The 24,137-nt window shown below is 49.6% G+C and overlaps 1 protein-coding gene across 1 annotated transcript in view; it reads left to right on the top strand.

Moving 5' to 3' along the window:
- The first annotated feature begins 4,626 nt into the window (after window positions 1-4,626).
- Window positions 4,627-24,137, top strand: part of ZNF618 (zinc finger protein 618) — an 80,940-nt gene continuing 61,429 nt past the window's right edge. Inside the window, exon 1 of the mRNA XM_082843078.1 lies at window positions 4,627-4,679. The gene's annotated coding sequence lies outside the window, so the exon portion shown is untranslated. The remainder of the gene's footprint in view (window positions 4,680-24,137) is intronic.

Below are 24,137 nucleotides of genomic sequence, written 5' to 3'. Positions count from 1 at the left end.
CTTTCCGCCGCTGAACAGCTGTATAACAAATGAATATATCAGTGTGCACAAAAGATTGGCGATCTAAGAGAAGCAATTACATTGGCCACCCTCCCCCACTCTCACCCCTTCCCGGGCAATGAAGGAAGGAAATTTTTACCAGAAATTCCTCAAGTGGCTTTAAAAAAAAAAATGCCTTTTTATAATTGAATTAAGTCTTTATCTCTTCATCTTTTGCAGCGGATTTCCAAGCACACACCAGTTCCCCATGTGCTTGCTTGGGTTCCATCCATCCAGGAAGAATCTTTAATAATGAAATTTCAACTCACAAATTAAAACCAAAATGAAAAAAGGAAAAAAAAAAAAAAGGAGCAAATTCTACCCCTCCTTTTTGCTTTTTTTTTTTTTCCGGTCGCTGCTATTCCTTTAAGATTTTGGAACAGTACCAGTGCACTAAATGTGACCTCCATAACTTTTAAATTAAGAATTTATGCTGGCTTGAAATTTATGAAATATTTCAGCATGAAAGAAAGCCTTTTTCCCTCAGGAAAATTGAGCAATAAATCACAGCACTGCGGATTTACTGCCCTAGAGCCAGCGAGAGATAGGATTTTTTTTTTTTTTTTTTTTTGCTTCATTCTGAAAAAAAATGTAATCATATAAGACAGCTTAGCTGCTATCCTCCCACTCTCTAGAATTTTTAATTTCAGCTGTTTCTGCTTGGATTTATTTCCAATATTCCTGCTCGGCTTTTCAATTTCCTCAGTTATTAAATTTTAATTCAGTGCATTAGCATTTAAATTAAAAAAGGGTTTATTTTATCGAAATCGTTGGCCAGCCCCCATCCCGTAGCACACGAATTGCCTGTTTCTGCCATTTGCACAAAATGTGAAATGCAGCTAATGTCTTACAACTTACATTTGCACAAATTTAGAAATAAAATTTCTGGGTTTGGAATAATATTTTCTTTCCAAGAAAATCCTTAATAAGAGAATGGAAAAGAACAACTTAACGTTCATTTGGGAGGGAAGAGGAGGGTCGAATGAAACTAAAAATAGCCTTGCCCAGGTCCTGAGAAGAAGCTGGTGTGTTAGGAATGGATGGGGCTGGGAGAGGAAGCAGGTGCCCTTACGGGGAGTGGGGGCGGGGTGGGGGTGGGGGGCTTGGATACCTTTACCCCCAGCTATGTGAAAGTGAGGAAGAGGACCTCTCATGAGTACACTTCCCCCACCATATTTCATTTACCCTTGAGGGGTTTGGTTAAGGTTGGGTCAGCTCCACATAGAGTATCAGAGATGAAAGGGAGGGGGAGATGATCGGATTGAACTCTCGTGCCTCCCGTGCCTGTTTTTACCCATGAGAACCTCAGGTCCAGGGAAAGGAAAGAGCTTGCCCAAGGTTCAAAGTGAGACCCAGACAGAGCCAGGCAGAAGCTGCCTCTTTAGGAGCACATGGTCCCGTGGCAACAGCAATAGAGTTTCTGTTACTTCAGTGGTTACTACACATCCCTGGCCTGTGCTTAGTAGTTTACCTACATAGCTGCATCCAGTATCATTCTGACCAGCCCTTTGGAGAAGGCCTCAGGGCTGTGGGGTCTGGTAGGCCTTCTGACTTGCAGCCCAGGGTTCAGATCAGGCCCGGAGACAGGCTGGGAAGACTCCTGGCTCAGTCCAGGCCTGGCTCTGCCTCTTGCTCGTCTGCTGTGTAATCTTGTACAAGTCACTCTGTTTTTCTGTGCCTCGGTTTCTTGGGCCCAACTGGCATATTGCCATTTTGCAGATGAAGAAACTGAGGCCTAGAGAGTGCAGATGAACTGCCAAGGATTATATAGCTTGAAAATGGCAGACCCAGGACTTGAACTCAGACTTGTCTGACTCTAAGCCCTGTGCTCTTGACCTTTGGTTTAAATTGAGAATCAGATCAGATTACACTGGGTAAAGGTGAGTTTGTGGTTTGGGATGAATTGCATGAAATTGCTGGTAGTAGACCATTTGGGCCTAGGAAAATGGCAAAGTCAACTTAATTCAAACAGTAGGGCTTGCTCTGAGATATTTGTGAGGACACAGACAAAGCCGGCCTGGCACCTTAGGGATCTCTACAATGAGAATGGGTGTCCTCAGCACTGTGGCTGGGGGGGCCCGAGAGGCTGTCCCCTGTTGTTATGGTGGGTCTGGACTCAGCCAGGCCTGAAGGCTGAGATTGACAGGTGCTGTGATATTGACACGTGCTCTCTTGGGCATCTCTCACTTGTGCCCATTGTCCATCTCTACCCCCCTTCCCATATCTGCTTCTCATCTCTGCCAATAAACGGACATTTCCCACCCTGCAGGGATGAACTCTTCCCTCCAGCCATCTCATTTCCCCAGTTGTACCATCTAGGCTTCTACAAAAGGATTTGTTTGGACAGCTCTTTGAAAATTTTCAGCATTTTGTTCTTTGTTTTATAAAAATGGGTGGAAAACAAAAATGCATGTAGCTACCAGTGATAAGAAGCTCAAATATCATAAACACAGTGAAAGGGAAAATGGGTGGAGATGGTCAGATGTGCCTAAAAGAGAGACTCTTCTCCCCTACCCAGTCCCATGTTCAGTACGCTTGAACTGGTCAACTCTGTGAAATTGTGAAGGAAAAGGACAAAAAAAAAAAAAAAGCATTAAAACAACATTAAAAGAATGTATAAAATTCTAGAAATACATGCCTGGAGTTCAGTTTGAAACTTGAAAGGCTGGAGATCATTGGGTATTTTACAGTTTTTTAAGCTCTCTGGGATAGAATTTCCACCTCTACCACTTCTGCCTCTTCTGATATGAGCATTAGAACAACTTCTTCCCATTCGCTTTCCATACAAGTTTGACGAATGCAAGATGTTGGAAAGAGGCTGTAATTGATCGTGTTCTTTTGCTCCCAGTGAAATGATTTGCAAACCATTTTCCGCTTTCTTGTTTCCTCCATGGAAATAATTCACTGGCGTCCCGTTAACTGCTCCCTCCCAGGCCTCACGTTTCTACCTCCCTGTTTGTCCTTCACCTTTCCATTTCCCTCGTGTGGGCAGTGGAGGCTGTGTGTGTTCACCCCATTTCCTGATTGTCCCTCCTGAGTGTTGGAGGGAGATAGAATATTCCAGAGCTGAGGAAGGTGGGCATTGGAGTTGACCCAGACCTGGGCTTATAGCCGTGGGATGTTGGATAAATGCCTGAAATACTTAAATGGGTCTATTGTGTATGTGTGTTGGGGAACCCATCAAGAGGATTCGGTGAGAGGTGTTGAATGCCCACACACTAGCGCCGGGTGGGAAGTGAGCTCAGGGAGCGAGTCTGGGGTACCCGCAGGGGCCAGGCCGTGGGGTGGGAAGTAGGCAAGAGTGGGTGGTGGGGACTGTGGTGAACCAGGTATGTCAGCTTTAGCTGACCAGTCGTGTGGGACTACGTGTTGCTTTCAGAAGCTGAAATTTGGCTTTCTTGGGGGTGAAATGCCTTTATTTTGATATACTGACTGTTTAAATTGCAGTCCGCCATCTGGGTTTGCCAGCTTGCAGCTTCTCGAAAGCACTCATCCAAAGGTAGCTGCCGCTGTTTTTGTTGTAGGTCCTCAATCCTTCATCTGCAATCCTGAAATTCGAAAAGCTTGAAAACAAAAAGATGTCTTGTAACTGGTTAGGCGGCAGAACTTGACCTGAAGGGAGAAGAGGCTAGTGCCCGGTTTCGTTTAGCCCACTTAGGGCTGACTGCATAAGTTTTACTATAGAAATATCAACGTGCTTGAGTACCAGGGCCTCCCCAGACCCTGCCAGGGTTATTTCAAAATAGAGAACACATGCGCCACATTGCCTTTCTAAAATTGGAAAGGTTCTGAATTTGGAAACACATGTACGCGAGAGTCTTGAACCTGCATTATTCTAACTGTGATTACCATTATTATTAACGTTTTGACAAAGCTGGGGAATGCATCTCCAACCAGGGGTGGTGGAGAGCCCAGGCGTTTTTTCCATGTCCTTGGCCTCCTCATCGAGGTCCCCCCAGCACTGGCCTAGGAGTCAGGATCCCCGGGTATTTGTCACGCAGTCCTCATGAGACATCAGGCAGCTCCCTCCTCTCCCAGGGCCTCAGTCTCTCCATCTGAACCAAAATGTTATGATTTCTGAAAATTCCGTGTGGTCAGCCTTATCTTCCCATCACCCAGCCCCAAATAAAAGAGATTATGAAGCAGTGCTCTCTTGCCTCATCCTGCTTGCAGGGTTGGGGGACAGACTATTTTAACATAATAGGATTTTCCCCCTCCAGTTGGTAGGAATAAATCTTCAGCTACTGTTTCACTGGAAATCCCAGCTGAAAATGAAAATGGTGCAATTCAATCTCAGATTTAGTTGGTTACTTACTTTTCACTGAGTCCCCAGGGCTCTGTGGTTGCTGGGTTTGTGTTGGCAGTGGGTGCTCAGTTGGATTTAAAGGGCCAAGCAAATTGGGGTGGGGGGGCTGGCTGTCCTAACTCTCTCTTACCACTGGGGGCAGACTTCTAGCCTGGAAGAATGGAGTAGGGCGTTGTGGCTGGCTCACCCCCTCTGAAGGCTGGTGTTTGAGCGGGAGCTTGGTAGGGTGCAGTGGGTAGAATCTGTGTTTTCCTCTTGGCTGATTTAGGTGTTCTGGGTTTCTTTTGCAGGCTGACGGAGCCAGTGCAGCTGGAAGGAAAAGCACGGCAAGCAGGTATGCTCCGCCCCCCCTGCTGCCTACTGCACCCCCGCGCCCCCCCCCCCCGCCCCGCCGTCTTCTTCGCCCTGGTTTCATGACTAACAGCTACCTCTCTGTGGTCATCACCTTCCACCTGAAAGGATGAATGGTCCAGGCCAGCTCCGTTTGTTGAGAAATATCCATACTTGCCTGGAGGATATGAGGTTGTGGGGAGCACTTTCCAGCCCCCCTGGTGCCCTCTCTGGGCACCTGTAACTGGAATCTAAGGATGACTCAGTGCTGAACTGGCCTTGGCCGCTCAAGTTGGGGGAGACTTAGGGTGAAGTGCAAGGCTGGGCAGAAGGACCTGGGGTTGAATCCCGTATCTCGGCTGCTGCATTGTGAACTCCAGGGACGCCCATCCTAGTCCGGAATTCATCAGTACTGCTTGGGTCCTGTGCTCGTATCCTGAACCCATCCCTCCAAAGCAGGAGGATGGAATATTCTGCTTAGCCAGACCTCACCCTTGGAGCTGGCAGGAGATGGGGGAGAGGTGGTCCCCAAAGGAGAGCTGGGCTGTCGTTACCAAAGATGGGGGAAGGCGATGCTGGACAGGCCCATGTAGGAGACATCCACCGCCGGGGGCGCAGGCAGACACTTAACTTGGTGTAAATGTTAGTGTTCCTGTTGCAGTTCGTTTGGTAGAGCAGAGCTGCAGTGGCCAGATGACCTTTATTTAGGGCATTGGAGGCAAGAAGGCAAGGGACAGACTAGAGAGACAGCTTCCCAGGCCACACCCTCAAAATCTAGAACAGGCTCTGGTGTTACCTACTGGAGCTGGGTGTGCCAAGCAGAGGCGTTTGCCCTTTAGCACATGGAACACTAGTTCTTCAAATGTTAATAGGGGTTCTATGGCCAAATAAATTTGAAGGATGGTGAGTTAAACTAAGTCAACAGATTTCTTTGCTGTGGAACTTTTGCAAGCATTTCATGTGCTGGTGTGTTTGCTTGATAGCATCCGAGAGAGAGAGAGAGAGAGAGAGAGAGAGAGAGAGAGAGAAGAGAGAGAGAAATGACATGTTTCTCAAACTTACTTAACTGCGGAACGCTCTTATTGAGGTATATCCCATGGAGCCAGTGTTCTGTGCAACGTGCTTTGGGAAACCAAGAGCGCAGAAGAGTAAGGTGTTCAGCCCTGTGTTTCAGGGAGATCACTCTGGTCCCCGTTTGCAGGAGATACCAGGCTGGAGGTCAGTGTATCCCACCCAAGCCATCATGGCCTGGCTTCTACCCACCTCCCCAGTCTCCTCGTATGTCTCCCCCTTGCTCAGTCTGTTTTAGCTACCCTGACCTTCTCTTATTTATCTAACACTGTAAACCAGGGGTCGCCCATTTTTACCTAGAAAGGGTCAGACGGAAAGTATTTTACACTTCACAGGCCATAGGTCTCTGTGGCAGCTTCTCAGCTCTGCCAGTGTAATTCGAAAGCAGCCATAGATAATACGTAAATACACAAGTGGTCGTAGTTTGCCAACCCCTGGCCTGAGAGCCTTTGCAGCTGCTGTTCCTTTGCCTGGGATGTTCTTTTCCGTGATCTTCCCATGATTCGTGCCCTTTGATCCTTCAGGTCTCAATTCCATCCTCCCCTCTGAGAAGCCTTTTCTGACCCCCTCTGACCCTGCCTGTGTCCCTCATGGCCAGTTTATGCTCTTCAACTATTCCACGTATTTGTGTACTTTTCTCTGCCTCTTGACTGCCAGCTCCAGAGGCGGAGGCCACGTCTGTCCTGTTCACTGCTGTGGGCTGGCCTCCAGCCGGTGCTCAGTGAGTGCTTATGGGATAGGTACAGTGAGTGAGATGGGAGAAGATGCATGATGTAGGAGTCAGGAGTGTGGGCTGGAATGGAGGGCTGCACGGCTGAATGGAGGGCTGCACGGCTGGGCTTGGGCCTGGGAACTGGACAGTGACTCACGTGGCCAGCAGTTGCCCAGATCCTTTGTGTTTCTCTCCTGGGCCCCTGGTAGTGGAATCTTGTGTAAGAACAGTGTATGAGGCTATGGCCTGCGGGGCAGTGGGAGTCCCTAGACTGGCAGTGCCTGGAAGAGTTCTCTGGATCTGAATGTCAGGACTGGAAGGGGCCTTGGGCTTTGTCAGGTTCCCCTCCCCGCTCCCAACCCCCTTCATTGTACACATGGTGAAGAAAGGCCCTGCTCAGGGTCATGTGCTGAGTGAGTGGCAGTGTCAGGCCTTGACCCTGCCTAAGCCAGTGCTTTCTCTACACGGTGATGCTGTGCTCAGGTGAGGGTCTAGCCAGCCTCCCCCACTGCCCTCTCGTGTTCGTTGAGCACCTGCTAGGTTAGGCCCAATGCTCTGTGCTGTGGACTCAGGTGGATTAGATGCTAATTTATTCATCCGGCAGATATTTGAGCATCTGCTGTGTGGCAGGCACTGTTCAAAGTGCTGGGTCTGCAGCAGTGAATGGAGACAGATTTCCCTTCACTCCTCATAACTTGTATGTGGATGTGGTCCTTGCCCTCACTCTCTAAGGCATGAATCTCTCCCATACCAGCATCTCTGCCTCGTGATCAGAGTTCAGCAGGCGGGTTTCCCCACAGCGCTCATGGGTGCCTGAAGCTCTGTTTTGAATCTTATCAGCCCAAGGCTGTAGCGAGAGGGAGAAGAGTGCTGGATAGATTAGAGATGCTTGCCCGGGTCAGGGGAGGCGGGAGGTGGCACGGGTGCCATCTCTTTGCTCTCCCTGTTTAACCTAGGTTTGCATATACTCAGTGATGGGGCCCCACGTTATTACCACAGTGCCAGGATATACACCAGGAAGGGCCAGCCCAGACCTCAGTGTGTGACTTGAGATGTAAAGAAAACATTTCTAATAATAATAATAACAACTACCATTTAGTCAGGCTCTGAGCTAAGGGATTTACATTTATTAATTGATGTAATCTTTATCACAGCTCTGTGAAGGATACGCTTATGATTCCCACTTTACTGCTCAGGAAGCTGAGGCCCAGAGAGGTACACAGGCATCAGGCTGCCCAGTTGGAAGTGAGCTCCACAGCCAGGATGCCTGCCCAGGTCTGACTCCTCTGATGCAGGTGCCTCACCGCTGTGCCCTCCTGCTTCCCCGCAGGAAGTGATCCGTTTACAGAGGTTAGAGGAGCCTGTTAGGGGCCCAGGGCTGGGCCGTAGGCTGGGGGCTCGTCCAAAAGGCAGGGCCTCCGAAGGAGCTCACAAGTGAGTTTATACCGATTCTGTCCTTAAACCTAACAGAGCATCTTTGAAGGACCAAAGCAGCATTATTGTGGAGTGACCCAGCATTCAGCGTGAGAAGTAAGTTCTGCATTCCAAACGTCTCTGGACATTTGTCCAGAGAACATTAACATAGTCCTTAGCTGACGCCACTGGTGAATTTGACCCCGGCCTTGGGTTAGACTGGCCAGGTGGGGTTTAGAGTTGTAGATACTTGATGGAACGTTAGACTCATGCAGTTCCTGTTTCAGATGGGGAGACAAAGACCCGAGGCTCCCTGAAGTCAGTTAGGCTGGATGGCCCTGGTCGGGACTGACCTGGAGGGACCTGTGACCCTCTGACCTCCGCTCCCTGCTCCCAGCTGTGCCGCGCATGCTGTGTTATCACACCAGGGTCTGCTTTCGTCCCAGCGCCTTCCTTTTGGCCCAGAACACCTAATTTTGTTCCTTCTCCAGCGGGCCTCTGGCTAAACCCCAAAACCAACAGCCTGGGCTGCTAAGGAATGAGTGTCAAATTGAGGGGGACAAGGAGAGGTGGTGTTTCTGATCTTAGGAAACAACTAACTGTGGTTTGGTTTACTTCCCTGTAACCCAGCCTGGATCGATTTTACAAGACCAGTGATCCCAGCACTTGAGGTTAATGCTAACCTAGTGTGCAGGTTACAGATCACGTAGCACAGCTGCAGCCAAACGTCACTTATTTTAAGAAGCGTGGAGGCTGCGGGGCCTTAACTGTGGAAAATTCTAAAGGAAACGCAGTTTTCATAATCAAGTAAACGTAGCTACAGGCTTGCTGTAATGAAGAAGTATGCCCTTTTTTTTTGTCAGTTGAAGGTTTTCAGAGCTGGAAGGACTCTGTAGATAATCTGGTCCAACCCTTTCATCTGGAGATAAGACAGCCAGGGAGAGAAGAAGCCGAGGGACTCACTTGTTCACCAGGTGTACCAGTTGCCCTAACAAGTGATCAGGATCTTCTAGACGGGGACATTGGGGTGGGGGAGAAGGCGATAAGACCAAGTCTCATTCATTCATTCCACAAACACTTACTGAGTGCCTACTAAGTGCTAGGGTCTGACCGAGGTTCTGGAAATACAGTGGTGAGCAAAACAGAAATCCCTGGTCTTGTGGAGCTGATGTTCTCGTGGGAGTGGAGGAGACATCATAAATACTGAAAACACATTGTATGGCATTTGGTAAAAAGTGCTGTAGGGGGAAAGCAGGGAGGGGGGTTGGGAGAGTCAGAAGGAGTATTGCATCAGCAAGAGAGTGACATTTGAACAAGGATTTGAAGGAAATGAGGGACTGAGCCAAGCAGTCATTTGGGGGAAGTGCATTCCAGGCCGAGGGAACAATAGGTGCAAAGGCCCTGGGGCAGGAGCTTTCCTGGAGCAACCGCAAGGAGGCCGATGTGGCTGCATATGGCCTTGGAGACTTCTGTCAGGACTTTGGCTTTTACCCTGTGTGAGATGGGGAGCCACCGGGGATTTTGAGCAGAGGAGTGACATGATATGCTTTGGTTTTAAAAGGATCATTCTGGTTGCCAGGAGGAGAATAAACTGCAGGGGGGCAAGATGTTATAAGACATATTGCCAAGGGTTCAGGACAGGCAGGACCTTAGAAGATAGGATTGGAAGGGAGTTTCCAAAAGGCCCCTTTTTTCAGGCCTGAGGAATCCATTTCAGCAAAGCATTGTGTAAGTCCTGCATCCAAAATGCACAGCCTCCTGCTTGGTCCTGGGAGAGCCCCAGAGTGGAGCAGCATGGTCTCTGTGGCTCCCACTCTCCATGCCTGGTCTGCTGGGCATCTAACTCACCCTCTCTCTGAACCCAGACTACCGGGGTTCAGATCCTGGCACCATCTACTTCCTGGTTGTGTGACCTTAGGCTAGTTACCTGATCTCAGTTTGCTCATCTGTAAAATGGGGATTATATTCATACCTCCCTCGTAGTGGTGTTGGTGAGGATTAAGTGCAGTAATAATGATATGTCTACCCTTAGCACAATGCCTGGCCTATAGTAGGTGCTCAATAAATGCTTGCTTTTATCACCACCATCACCATGATGCTGAATTCCATTCCTAGGAGGAGGGAACAGTGGGTGGCAATTGATTTTTTTTTTTTTTTTTTTCTTTGTTGGAGAGGAAAGATTGCTTTATTCAGGAGGCCAGCAACCTGGGGAGAAGATGGACTCGTATCCAAGAACCAACTCCCAAGATTCTGCTTGACCATGAAAGTTTTTAAAGGGAAAAAGGGGAAGTTAATCGCAGTTAATCATTTGCAGAGGGGGTCAGAGTCTTTTATCTTCCACTGTGTGCAGATTTTCTTCTGATTGGTTGGTGGTGAGGTAACAGGGTGTCGCTCCAGGCATCATACTCAGCCTGAAGTTACCAACCTCCACCTGGATGGGGGCCTTAGTTCCTGCAGAACTCAAAGATATTGTTATGTATATTCCTTGAGGAAAAACCAGAACCTGCTTTATTATTGCACTATGGTTTCTTGACTGCTCTTCCTTTGTTTCTGCATTCCCTCCCTTACCTGACAAGCAGCTGTTTGAATCTGCCCTTTGGTACTCAGGGAAGGTCTAGGAGGCTGAAGCTTCTTTCCTACAAACAAGAAATGGGGCACACAGAAAGGACTTCTACTGAGGAGGGTCCCCCAGGGTCCTGCTCGGTTTCACATAGTGTCAGCAAAGTTCTATTGCCACTTAGCATTCACCTCTAGGAGCCAAAAAATAAGTGGCAAGGTTTAAGATGCCCATGAGGTTCCTTCTCAGCAATGTAATATACCTGGCCCTTTTGAAATCGTGCACCTCAGATTGGGACTTGAGCCCATGCGGCTGGGACTCAAACCCAGCCAAAACCCACTGTCTTCCAACTGAGATCACACGCCTGGTTTCAGGACTTAACGAAGCTCAGGTTCTTGATGTCTCATCACTGAAAGAATTCAGTGAGAGACAGTGATAGGTAAGAAGTGGATTTATTTAGAGAGAAACACTCCACAGAGTGTGGGCCATCTCAGAAGGTGAGAAAGGCACCAGGGTATGGGGTTGTCAGTTTTTATAGGGTTGGGTCATTTCATAGGCTAATGAGTGGGAGGAGTATTCCAGCTCTTTTGGGAAGGGGCGGGATTTCCAGGAATTGGGCCACCGCCCACTTATTGATCCTTGTGGTTAGCCTTGGACCTGTCATGGCGCCTGTGGGTGTGTCATTCAGCTTGCTGATGTGTTACAGTGAGCATATACTGAGGCTCAAGGTCTAGTGCAAGTCAACTTGTCCGATTTGTCCGCCATCTTGGACCCATTTGGTTCTAATCAGTTTATGTCATGTCCTCAGGCTGTGTCACTTTTTCAGAGGTTGTGCCCTGCCCCCTTCCCTCCTGTTTCATTACCCCCTCAGAGATTTTACTCCCATACTCTTATGGGAATCAGAAGTAAAACAGGAGGGAAGGAGATCTCAAAAACAAGTACAGATCACTTACAGGCAAAGAAACTCATACTATCTGTTATTACAAGCAGCATTTCAAGAAAACTTTGGAGGGAGAAACCAAATTCAGCCTAGTTTTAGGCCATTCCTAACAAAATCCAATTACCCAACTAATGATCACGCATAACTCTTTTCAGTTTTTTTCATTCTTCACACCTTTGTTTACTAAGGTAAACAAACAGAAGTATTATACTTAACACTGATGACTCTTAGCATGTCTCTATTAATCAAACCAACAAGCTTAAGCCACCCTCAATACCAGATATCAGTTTAGTCCTGAATATTTTCCAGATGCCATGAACCTGACATTCATTCTGGCCAGATTATTTTCTATTTCTGAGTATTTATATAAGCGCTTAATTTTTAAAACGCCAATTAAGTAGAGCTCTTTTACGAATTAATGTTTGGCAATACCATACACCTACAACACACATATAGATACATATGAACACACAAACACAGAGACCTCAGAGTTCCCATTCCAAAAATTCAGCCCTGAGTCAGGTACAACAGAAAAGCCATCAGTTACAAGGGGTTGGATTCAAATTAGGCTTCTAGCAGATGGAACAAATCAAGGTCACCTATCTAGATGGCTAAATCCTTTTTACTAGTGTTTGCAGAGAAGACACTTAAGATTTCTATTTATCCTTGTGACAAGTCAAGTTCTAAATTACCTTTCCCTTTTTTAAAAATTTGCATTTAAAAAGATGGCAGTGGGCTTCCCTTCCAAGGTATCCCTTCCAAGTGCTATCCCTTCCAAGGTAGTCTCCCAAACAGGTATTAGTGCCCAAAAAGTTGTGACAAAGAAACGGCACAGAAGATGTCCCCACCGGTGTTGACGAAGATTGGGAGTTGGTCTAGTTGGTCTCAGGACTTAGTGAAGCTCAGGTTCTTGATGTCTCATCGCAGAAAGAGTTCAGTAAGAGACAAAGTGATAGGTAAGAAGTGGCTTTATTTAGAGAGAAACACTCTCCCCAGACAGAGTGTGGGCCATCTCAGGACAGTTGATTTCTCATAGAGCCTGGACATGGGAGAGAGGCTGGAGGTGAGGATGAGGGTGGGTGAGAGTGGAGATCGTGTTTGTGGAGGGGCTACCGTGATCCACATCCTGTGTCCTGCAGTTTTCACATTGCTCCTCCCCGGGGCCATCTGAGGCAGTGATTGGCATCCCTCCTCCTCAGAGAGGACTGAGAAATAGGCTCTCTCACCGTCCCCCAAATAATCAAATGGCTTTGGGCCTTGCTGAGTCTTGTCCTTTAAGCCAAGATTTTCCACTGGTGGATAGTTCAATCTCATAACCACATGTGTACGGCTGCATAATTATTTTTAAAATAATATCTTCTTCTTGATTAGCGTTTTGGTTTTCAGCAGGAAAATTAAAGTAGCCCTAAACAAATTAACCTTATTTGCACAAAATTCAATAGCATCAGAAGGCCTGATGCTAGTCAATGACCAGTATGGTCTTAGCAGAATGAATTATTTGAGAGCCAGCTCTGGGTATATTTTAGTCAGGCTGCGTCTTCATCTTGACTCTAGGTTTATGTTCCTGTAGTTGGAGCTCGTTTGATTTCCAGAAATGTGTGTTCTCACCCTACCAAGCTTGGGCCAAAGTTTGGCTTACAAAAATCATAAATTGCAGGCTGATTCTGAGGGTTCATATCCTTGCTCCAAGGGGACCCCCTGCTTTTCTGGATGGGCAGAGTTCACTTTCTGCTTAATCAGTTACTGTTAAGCCTAGCCTCTGCACAAATAGGGCCGATTCTGGAAAATCCAGACATCCTTGGATTTGCCCTCTGGAGACAGCCACAGAAATGCAAACTGCAAGTCATATGCGTCAAAATCGGTGAGTCCTTTTTCCAAATGGTACTGCGTTCTTGAGCTTGGGGTGATCCAGCAAAGGGAAGTGATTGGGACCTCTAGGGAACCTGGGCTCAGTCCACCCACCCAGCTCGAGTGTCCCACCTGTGCTCCTTGAGCAAATTAAGCAAGTTCTCCTTGTGAAGCTGCAGCTACCAGTTCAGAGCATCTGGAAGTCTTGTCTTGTCCTGAAGAAGCACATTGTTGAGATGGAACCAGGACGGTCTGACCTGGTTGCTTCTTGAGCCCCTTAATGACAAGGGCCCTCGATCTGAGAAAGTATCTCGGGAGGCATCCACGGCCTCACTGTCTGCCTGGCTCTGCCAACAGGAGAGAAAAATCCTCACCCCTTGGCTTCCACTTCCTCCAGGTTCGACGCAAACCGCGATGGTTAAGAGTGTGGGTACGTCACGCCTACCATCTTGGTCATGCCCACCTTCCGTAGTGAACCTGCCGACGTGTGTCCCCACCTCTCCCTCCTCTTCATCGCTGCTGCGTGTAGGGGGCCGTGCCCTCCACTCCTTTGGTTTTCACAGGGGCTGAACATTCCTCTCCTGCCTTCATTTATGAGTTCTCCACCCATGGCCTAAGAGCTCATCTTTTTCATAGTTGGACCAAACTTGTCACATTTTGCCTGGCGAGTGCTTGGTAAGGACAGGAGAAGAGAACTAACAGTTAATGAGTCCCTAAAAAGAAACAAAATTGAGTTATTTGTAGTGAGGTGGATGGACCTAGAGTCTGTCATACAGAGTGAAGTAACTCAGAAAGAGAGAGACAAATACCGTAAGCTAACACATATACATGGAATCTGAGGGGAAAAAAAATGTCATGAAGAACCTAGGGGTAAGACAGGAATAAAGACACAGACCTACTAGAGAATGGACTTGAGGATATGGGGAGGGGGAAGGGTAAGCTGGGACAAAGTGAGAGAGTGGCATGGATATATACACACTACCAAACGTAAAATAGATAGCTAGTGGGAAGCAGCCACATAGCACAGGGAGATCAACTCGGTGCTTTGTGGCCACCTAGAGGGGTGGGATAGGGAGGGTGGGAGGGAGGGAGACACAAGAGGGAAGAGATACGGGTACATATGTATATGTATAACTGATTCACTTTGTTATAAAGCAGAAACTAACACACCATTGTAAAGCAATTATACTCCAATAAAGATGTAAAAAAAAAAAAAAGCTAATGAGTCCCACTATGTGTGTGGTGCTGTGCTGGTCGCCTTATGAACATCTCTGTGCTTTAATCTTTTTTTTTGGCTGCATTGGGTCTTCGTTGCTGTGCCCGGGCTTTCTCTAGTTGCGGCGAGCAGGGGCTACTCTTCGTTGTGGTGCACGGGCCTCTCATAGCGGTGGCTTCTCTTGTTGCGGAGCACGGGCTCTAGGTGTGCGGGCTTCAGTAGTTGTGGCTCGCGGACTCTAGGACACAGGCTCAGTAGTTGTGGCGCACGGGCTTAGTTGCTCCGCGGCACGTGGGATCTTCCTGGACCAGGGCTTGAACCCATGTCCCCTGCATTGGCAGGCGGATTCTTAACCACTGCGCCACCAGGGAAGCCCTGTGCTTTAATCTTCTAAACAACCCTTTGAGGTTAGTGCTTACACGTCAGGAAAGAGAGGCGTGGGCAGGTTAGGAAGCTTGGCAACGGTCCACGCACCTAGTTTATCATCCTCAAACCCCTTGAAGGGCTGGACTGTGTAGTGAGGAGTCTCGTTTATGTGTCCGGGGACAGCACGCCTCTGGGCAGTGAGGGTCCAGGCCCAGGTGCTCACATGAGGGCGTGTGGACAGAGCTGGCTGTGCGTTCCAGACCTCAGGTCTGTCATCAGCCCATCTCAAGGGCTGGTGGGTGAAGAGCGGAGGGGTGGAGGCCAGAGGTAGTGCCAGGATGGGACGAGCACATTGGAGGGACGACAGAGCTTTCTAAGCAGCTGAGCGGCTCCTGGTATCAGTTGTCAATGTGGGCAGGGTGGAAGGGGAGCAGTCCCATTGGGAAGCTTCTTTACATTTCATTCCAAGGAGGGTGGCCAGAGGAGTTGGGCATCAGCGATCGAGGCCAAGTCACAGCCTCAGCAGGAAATAACACTGACGGCAGAAAGGGTGTATTTATCCTCTGTTTATATGGCCAGCAAGAGAACCTAGGTATGGCCTCACTCTTCATGGTTGAGTTACCTGCTCTCTGGGGTCTGCGTGGGCCACCACGGGTGCCCCGGAAGATGCAGGACTGTGGGCGTGGGCTCCTCTGTGGCCTCCCCTTCCCCACCTGCCTGTCAAGGGCATACTAAGTGGGTGAGAATTCCTGAGTCTGCAGGGTCCCAAAGCTGTGTAGGGAGAGCCGCGGCAAGGTGGGTCTTCAGAGAGCCGTGCGCATTGCTGGCTGATACGTATTGTACCAAGGCCAGATCCATTGGAAAACGAAGGCAGTGCATCTGTTTAAGAGGCTGTTAACAGTAATTCTGCTGACCTGGGCCAACCTTCCATGTGCCATGGCAGCCTTGAAAGAAGCTTCCAGCTTTCCCCAGAGGGCCCTGCCTGCTACATGTCAGAGTTTGTGACTTGACAGCATTGCTCAAGACTCCTGCTTTTCTCTATTTTAGGTTTAAATTAACCAGGGAATTAACTCTTAATATTTAAGTCTTCATGCTGTCTTTCTGAGCTGCGGTATTACCCAGCGCCGTGGCTGACTGACACCATACATTGAAGAAAATTAAGTGCCTAAGAATTAACTCAAACTAATGATATATTTATACCTTGTAGGTTATTTTGAATTTCTAGACTGTTAAGAGTTGTTTAATAGGTTATTAGTTTTAATCTATTAATCTCATCTTTTCTACTTGACTGTTTATTAAAATATATCAGTGCTCCCTTCCAGAAGCAGATCATTCTGAGGGTTATTAAGGCATGGGTGATGACGTAAAGATTTGAATCATGGGGGGGAATCGTAAATGCAGCTGCCTTGTTACTGGGGTTTGTGGAAACTGGGGTTTTGCTGTAGTTTCTCTCTTTTGGCCCTTCCAGGCTAGTGGTAAAGCTGCGACCTTTGTCCCCATGATGATTTCTGTCCTTGTGGCTAAAAACAGGACTCTTTACATCCAAAGGACAGGTGTGAGCACAGCAGCCTTTCTAGGGCACATCAAGGAGAGCTGAATGTCAGCACTGAACGCAGAGCCCAAACACCTTTCTCTGTGGCAGAGATGGAGCCCTCCATTGCTTTGTTTTCTTGCATTTCCGTGTTCCTGTTTTTAGCATCTAGCATGTGCCTGTTCGGTCAAGATACTAAGGATACTGTAGGAGACAAGGGAATACACATGTTCCCCATCTCTTGGAACTTCCTGTCATTTAGTCATTTATTTGTTCATTCATTCAACAAGTTTTCATTATTTTCTCTTCTCTTGAGAAAAAACAGAAATCATCCAAATGATTAAAAAAGCCCAGGGGTTGGAGTCAGGCAGACCTGGTTGAATCCTGCTTCTGTCACTAGAAAGCTGTGTGACCATGAGTCACTGTTTCTCCAATCCTCAGTGTTCTTATCTGTAGAGCAAAACTACCTGCTGTGTAAGGCATTGTGGAGAGCAGGGAGACAGTGCATGCATAGGGCCTGAAGCAGCACTGTGACTGGCCCGTCCTAGCCACTTGGTATGTCACAGCTGCCCTGTCCTCACTCACCCTGTTATTGGCATCATTGCCACCGGCATCTCTTCCACCCTGTATGCTGGCATTTTTGCACCTGCCGTTTTCGGTTTGTATCGTTCAGCAGACGTTAGCTGACATCAGCCAGGGGCTAGGCACAGGGATACACAAAGCGGTGGGGTAGAGCCTTTACCTCTGAAGGTCTCCCAAAACCACATGGAACTGGCAGGCAGATTCGGATCTGGGACCTGTTAGAAGCAGAGGGGGCATTCCCAGAGCCACTGGTGGAGGCTGCAGGCTCCCAGGCGGTTGTCACCCTGAGACAGGGTGTCAACACCCCATGCCTGCCTGAGGGCCCAAATCTGCTAATGGAAGATACAATGGTGACCCTGCATCTTCAAGAGTTGAGGTCATTATGTAATATCAGATCATCACCTTGTCCGCCTTGAACTTACATGTTATATGTCACTAGTATCTCAGTAAAGCTGGAGGAAAAGAAGAGTTGGTGTTAGAGCATTACCAAGGCTGCTGCATTTTGGCAATTTAGAAAGTAGGAAGAGTGTGTTACATTTAAGAAAATTTCCATTGGGAAGGATGGAGAGAAGACTGTGACACTTCAGGAATAAACTTCACTTATTCAGAACGTTGGCTCCTGTGAAACGTCCTCAGCCCATGTTGTACCGAGGGCCAGATGGGTGGGACATTGCTGCCTTCAGTCCTGGGGACCAGCTGAAGCAGTTCACCCACCGACAGTTCTTCTGGGGGGTGGGTAGAGGGAGACGCCTCGAGGGCCACAGTGGCATTGACCTTTGCAGGGCTCATTCTTGACTCCTTCAGTGAACAGGTGCTTATTGATCACCTCCCCCATGCCAGGCGCCGCCGTAGGTGCTGGCATGTGACAGTGAACCGAGAAGACAAAGTCCCCGTCCTCTTGTAGCTGTCATTCTACTTGGGGAGACAGCGAAGCGGACGAGGAGTAACAAGCATGTTACACGAATGGAGGGTGGATGCTGAGCAGAAGGCGTGAAGCCGGGAAGGGGTGTGGAGCGTTGAAGCTGGGGTGCAGCGGAGACGGCTGACGTTTGGGATCAGGCGGCCACGGATCTCTCTGCCGGCACTGGGATGTTTGAGTAGAGACCTGGGGGAGTGGAGAACTCGCTGTGGGGACATCTGGGGAGGAGGGCAGAGCATTTCAGGCCTGAGGCGGGAGCTTGCCCTCGTGCTCAGGGGACAGCGAGCAGGCTGGTGGGGCCAGCGAGGAAAGCACGAGAGGGGCGGTGTGAGCAGATGCAGTCCGCAGGCGTGTGGGGCGTGTCACAGACGGCCCTGCGGGCCGGGGCGAGGACTCTGCTGCTGCGCTGAGTGAGACACGGAGCCCTAAATGAGTGCTGGGCTGAGGAGTGACACGAGCTAGCTGAATAGGAAGGCTCTGGCTGCTGTGTCGAACGTCAGTTTTGGGGCGTTGGGCCAGGATAGGACCAGGGAGACGGGCCGTGAGAATGCTACAGCAAGACAGGAGAGAGGGGAAGGCGGCTTGGACGAGAGTGGTGGCCGTGGGGTGGTAAGGAGTGGTCAGGTTCTGGGCATATTTTGAAGCTGGGGTTGATAGGATTTGCTGATAATGTTGCTTCGGATAGAGTGAGAGGGAAGAGACAAGGATGATTCCCAGAGTCTGGGTCTGAGGAGCTGGAGGGGCGGAATTATACTAACCGAAGTGGAGAAGACTGCCGCTATCTTATGACCGTGTCTTAAGCTGTGGGATTTAGCGGGAAGAGCACTGGGATTGGAGTCAGAAGAATTGTTTTCTTGACTTGGGGGAAGGGGCGTAGCCGCAGTTCAGTTTGGACTTGTAAATATGGGTGCGTGTTAGACGTCCAGGCGGAGGTGTCCAGTGGGTAGTTGTCATGCGGGTCTGGAGCTCGGGGGTGGGGGGGGGGGGTCCAGGTTGGAGGTATGATTTGGGATTTATCATCACATAGTTAATATTTAAAAGCATGAATCTAGGGGAGATCATGTAGGAAGTGAGTATGGATAAAAATAGAAGAGGCTCGGGCTACCCTGGTGGCGCAGTGGTTGAGAGTCTGCCTGCCGATGCAGGGGACACGGGTTCGTGCCCCGGTCCGGGAAGATCCCATGTGCCGCGGAGCGGCTGGGCCCGTGAGCCATGGCCGCTGAGCCTGCGCGTCTGGAGCCTGTGCTCCGCTACAGGAGAGGCCAGGACAGTGAGAGGCCCGCGTACCGAAAAAAAAAAAAAAAAGAAGAGGCTCTAGAACTGATCCTTAGAGCAGGTTGACATATAAGGGTTGGGTTGGTGAAGAGTGGCTGGAAGGTGGGAGGCCCAACGGGCAGGCCCAGAGCTTAGTGAGGAAAGGGTTGGAGGAGGAGAGAGGGGAGCTCGTTACAGGCTGCTGATAGAGGACGAACTCAGTGAGGACCCAGAAGGGACTGTTGGATCTAGGAGAATGGAGGTCCCAGGAGGCCTTGGAAAGAACGGCTCTGGTGGAATAGGGGAGGCAAAAACCTCATTGGACCTAGAAAGCATTGCCAAGGAGGAGCCTGCCAACATCTACGAATGATAATCATTTGTACTCAGATCATCGGTAGGTGGGCAGCTGGATAGAGCTGGAGGCCTAGGTCAGTGGTCAGCCTCTGTAGCAGGGTAAACACAGCCCCTGAAATCATGGCTGGATGTGTGTTCATTCATTTAACACCCCATGTATCCATGCATTCATGAAGAGTGTATTTAAGCTCACCTTGAGGGCAGTTAACCCTCATTCGTAATGCTAGGAGTCTTTTTTTTTTTTTTTGCAATACGCGGGCCTCTCACTGTTGTGGCCTCTCCCGTCGCGGAGCACAGGCTCCGGACGCGCAGGCTCAGCAGCCCTGGCTCACGGGCCCAGCCGCTCCGCGGCATGTGGGATCTTCCCGGACCGGGGCACGAACCCGTGTCCCCTGCATCGGCAGGCGACCTCTCAACCACTGCGCCACCAGGGAAGCCCTGCTTGGAGTCTTTTAATGAGGTTTTATTCTAGAGGGACTTAACCAAGTCATTGCTTACACACTGTGATTAGAGATTCCCCCCCACCTTAACATTGTTTCAGGTGGCTAAAGTACTAGAGTAAAGAAGCAGTGGCCTTTGGGGGAGGTGGAGTGGCCCTCAGGCTGAGTCTTGGAGCACAGACAGATGCCCTGCTCCCCGTCCTGTGCGAGGAGACATGCACACTTTCGGGGTAGAGGTCTGGCCTCCACCAGAGCCTTCGACATCTCAGACTCTAGCTCACTTGTCGTCAGATGGGAAAACAGAATCAAGCAAGGGTGGGACCGAAGTCCAGTGTGCTGAGGACGTCTCATTACTACTGTGACTTGGTAGAACTTGAAGCATTAGCATTTTCGGTGGGATGATGTAGAAACTGTACTCAGAGAGGACGTTGTCTGACTCCCAGGCACCGGGCATCACTGGGACTCTTCCGTCAACATGGCCAGAAGTGGAATTTGTCTTTGGGCCCCCAATCCACTGAGAAGTTGTTTGGTTGCGTTGTCTTGGGCTGCAGGGCTCAGTGGGAACGGCCCCAGGATAGGAGTCACAAGAGTTGTTCAGGCAAGCTCATGGCTGGAAGTCTTGAGCCCTTGGGCATGCCATTCATTCTCTGTGTTGATTGAGTTCATACTGTGCCGCAGGGCCCAGGCTAGGGCTGGATGTGGATGGGGACGGAACAGACACGGGCCCTGTCCTCTGTTCTGGTTCCCCATCTGCCCACAGGGTGCTTGTGGGTGCCAGATGTGACGGGGTGAGTATAAGCACTGAACCATCTGGTAAGACCCAGAGAAAGAGATTTGTTTCTGAAACTTCCCCCAGGCAGGCTCTGCGGGCACATTGGACTGGCCGTATCAGATTCAGTCCCAGGGATGAGTAAGAACGAAGCAAAAGAAAACTTTGAGGGTGATGGAGGTCAGTGGTTTGCAAAAGTTAACTGCTTCGGAGGTATTTCTTCCAATTTAGTCACGCCTAGTGTATTAGTTTCCTGTGGCTGGTGTAACAAATTACCACAAACTAGATAGATTAAAACAAAAGAAATTTGATCTCCCGGTTCTGGAGGCCTGAAGTCTGAAATCAAGGTCTTGGGCCAGGGTCACATGCCGTCTGGAGGCTCTGGGGAGATCTGTGCTTTGCCTCTTCGGTTTTGGGTGGCTGCAGCATTCCTTGGCTTGTAGAGCCGCGTGTCTCCAATCTGTGGTCATGCTGCCTCCTCTTCTCTGTATTGTTCCCTCTTCTGTCTGTAAATCTCCCACATGTCTCTTATGAGGACACTTGTCATTGCATACAGGGCCCACCCAGATAATCTAGAATGATCTCCTCTCAAGATCCTTAAGTGAATTACACCTACAAAGCGCCTTTTTTCAAATGAGTTTGCATTCTCAGGTTCTGGGGATTAGGTCGTAGGCCCGTCTTTCAGGGGAGCCACCATTTACCACCCATTAAAAGCAAAGCTGTAGATATCAAAGATGGAGAAAGCAGGGGTTCTTGGAGATCTAGTCACCACCACCCTGTTATCCAGGCCTCATGGGTGCTTCTGGGCCTTTGCTCTGGAACCCCTAGGCCTTTAAGGAAAACACTTTGAGAACCATTGCCTTAGTGAAAGGCCAGGGCTGTTAGGGAATTCCTTGGGCAGGGACCCACTTGGTCTGACTTCTCTCCTGGCATTCTGGGATGAGCAGTAACCAGTGACCACAGACATCCTGTGCTTACTGAGAAATATCCTTTTAGTGCCTGACATTGGATGCATGACTCGGGTTAAATATAAAATTCATAGCGTATCTTAAGCAACTATTTTGTAGTTATCTATATATAAATCTATTTTACAGTGACACAAATAGAATAGATTATGGAGTGTCAGCATGTAGATAGATTCCAAGTGCTTTTTCACTAATATACCTAATGATTCGTGCTGAGAATATCCATGGGTTCCACTGTACATTTAAATGGATATAATTAAAATAACGAGCTCTATTTTAAAAAATGATACGTGAAAAAAATATTTTCTTAAAGACGTTAGACGGAGCTGCACCACTAATTCACAGTGATATAAGTGCTTCTGCAATTCCATTGTTATTAGGCCTAATTAAACGTAAAGCATCCGAGGAAAGCAACACTTGGGCTTGTAATCTAAAGTGTGAAGCCGGGGGAAGACGAGTCCCCCGTGTTCTCGGTGCAGCAAGGGTTCAGGGGTGTCACCTGTAAGAGAGTGGGTGGTTGTGTGCCACTGTGCTTGTGGGCAAGAGGGTGTGAGAGTCACCTGTGCAAGGCAGACGGGGCATTCAGAGACGGGGTCTAACGCCATCTCCAGCAAGCAGGGAAGGCTTCCCAGAGGCAGGTATGTCATCATGGACCAGTGTCATCATAATGGCAGCTGCCATCCAAGGAGATCCACTCTGTACAGCTCTCTGGCTCCCCTCCCGCCCCGCGCTGGCAAGGAGCACAGTCCCCCTTTAGCAGACGAGGAAACAGACTCAGAGAGGGGAATCTCTGGCCAGAGGTTGCGGGGTTTGTGGACACCCAACCTGTTAGACTCCAACAGCTGCCCCCTCCCACCAGGATGGCAGACGCTAATGAGGTCCTTGAGGGCAGGAAGGGACACTAGGTCTGTTAAGACAGGATGGTCAAGCGCTCACAGGCCCTGGGGGGAGGGCGTTCCGGGCAGGGAGCTGTTCTATGTTCTTCCCATCCTGTGACGTCAGCTGTGGGGAACACTGACAGGTGGGACACCTCCGCTCTGGTGGGCCTCTCTGTGGGCCCTGGGAAGCCCATCTGCCCTGAACTTGGGGCTTAGCCCCATGTGCAGCCGGGGTCGGGACCAGCCAGGCCCAAGCCAGGGAGAGTCCTCAGCTGCCTGCCTGTCCAGCAGCCCTTAGGACCCGTGGGCTGTGTTCTTGCCAGGCTGGCATGGAGGGTCGGACAGGGTCCCTGAGTTCTACCTCTGTGCTCAGCGAGCCTCAGGGTGGGCAGGACTGGCCAGTTGTAGCACCCACGTGGTCTCAGCTAGGGAATAGGGAGGGATTTCAGCAACTTCTATCACCAGTTTCCCTCAGCACTAGCATCTCCACTCTAGGAGTCACTCTAGACAGTGTCCTGGTTGTACATTTTTGCAGTTGGTCCTCACGAGGCCCTTTGAGTTAGTGTGGGGCTCCCTGCCTTACGGGTGCGGAAACAGGCTCAGAGAGGGTCAGGGCCCACTCAGGGTTCCAAGCTGGCATGACGGTGCTGCCTTTAAACCCCACTGATTTGCTTCCACAGCCCCTGCACTAAAATCTACGCGTGTAAGACTCTTCCCCTGCGTTCTCTCGTTCTCTGAACACTTCTTTCCCCTGCCCCCCATATAGACGATAGGTACCCCAGAACGTCTCCACTGGGGCCAGCGTTCTAGGTCCCTTGCACACATTGCCTTGTGTCTGCATCACAGTGCTGTGGGGTAGGTGCCGTGTTTATCCCCATCGTATGGGTGTGAAGACTGAGGCTCGGGGGGGAAGTCACTTTTGCAGGAACCCACAACTTGAGAGAGTGGCAGTTCTGAGATTCGGCTCTGGGATGATCCAAATTCACAACCCAGTGCTCTCTCCATCTCAGTTCCTCGCATCTCCTTCCCGCCAGGCCATCAGGCAGCCTCTGCTCCCTCTTCGTGGTTTGCAGACAGCCTCCTCTCTGCGTCCTCACATGGTAGAGAAATAGCGGGGAAAGAGATCTCTCTCCTTCTTCTAAGGCCACAGTCCTATCAGATAAGGGCCCTACTGTTCTGATTGTATTTAATCTTAATTACGTCCTGAAGGCCCTATCTCCAGATACAGTCACGTTGGGTATTAGGACTTCACCACGTGAAGCGGGGGTGGGGAGACACAGTGCAGTCATAGGACCACCCCAGTGGCCTTTCTCTGCCCCCTCGTCATCAGCTGGAGCCTTCCTTCTCTCTCTCTGCTCAGTTCCCCAACCTGGGAGAAAGTTGAGAGCTGGGCGGGACAGTGGACATGATAAAACCCATGTTCTTGTGGTAGATGGAGCTGGAAGCCCAGAGAGGGGAAGGGTCTTGTCCAGAGTCACCGAGCAAGCCCACTGCTGATCCAGGATGAGATCCCGGGTCCTGCCTCCCAGCCTGGGCACCTCCGCTAAGCTCCAGTTGGTATGCTAGCCGGCCTTGCCTGAGCCTGGGCCTTGAAGTTCACGGTCCAGTTGCTTCTCTGGAGCACTGGAGAGGGCTGGACATGGCCAG

The sequence above is a fragment of the Leucopleurus acutus genome (genome assembly GCF_964270905.1).
Source record: "Leucopleurus acutus genome assembly, chromosome: 7".
Lineage (NCBI taxonomy): Eukaryota > Metazoa > Chordata > Mammalia > Artiodactyla > Delphinidae > Leucopleurus > Leucopleurus acutus.
Note: the sequence above shows the minus strand (reverse complement) of the source record. Positions and strands in the feature narration are given on the sequence as shown.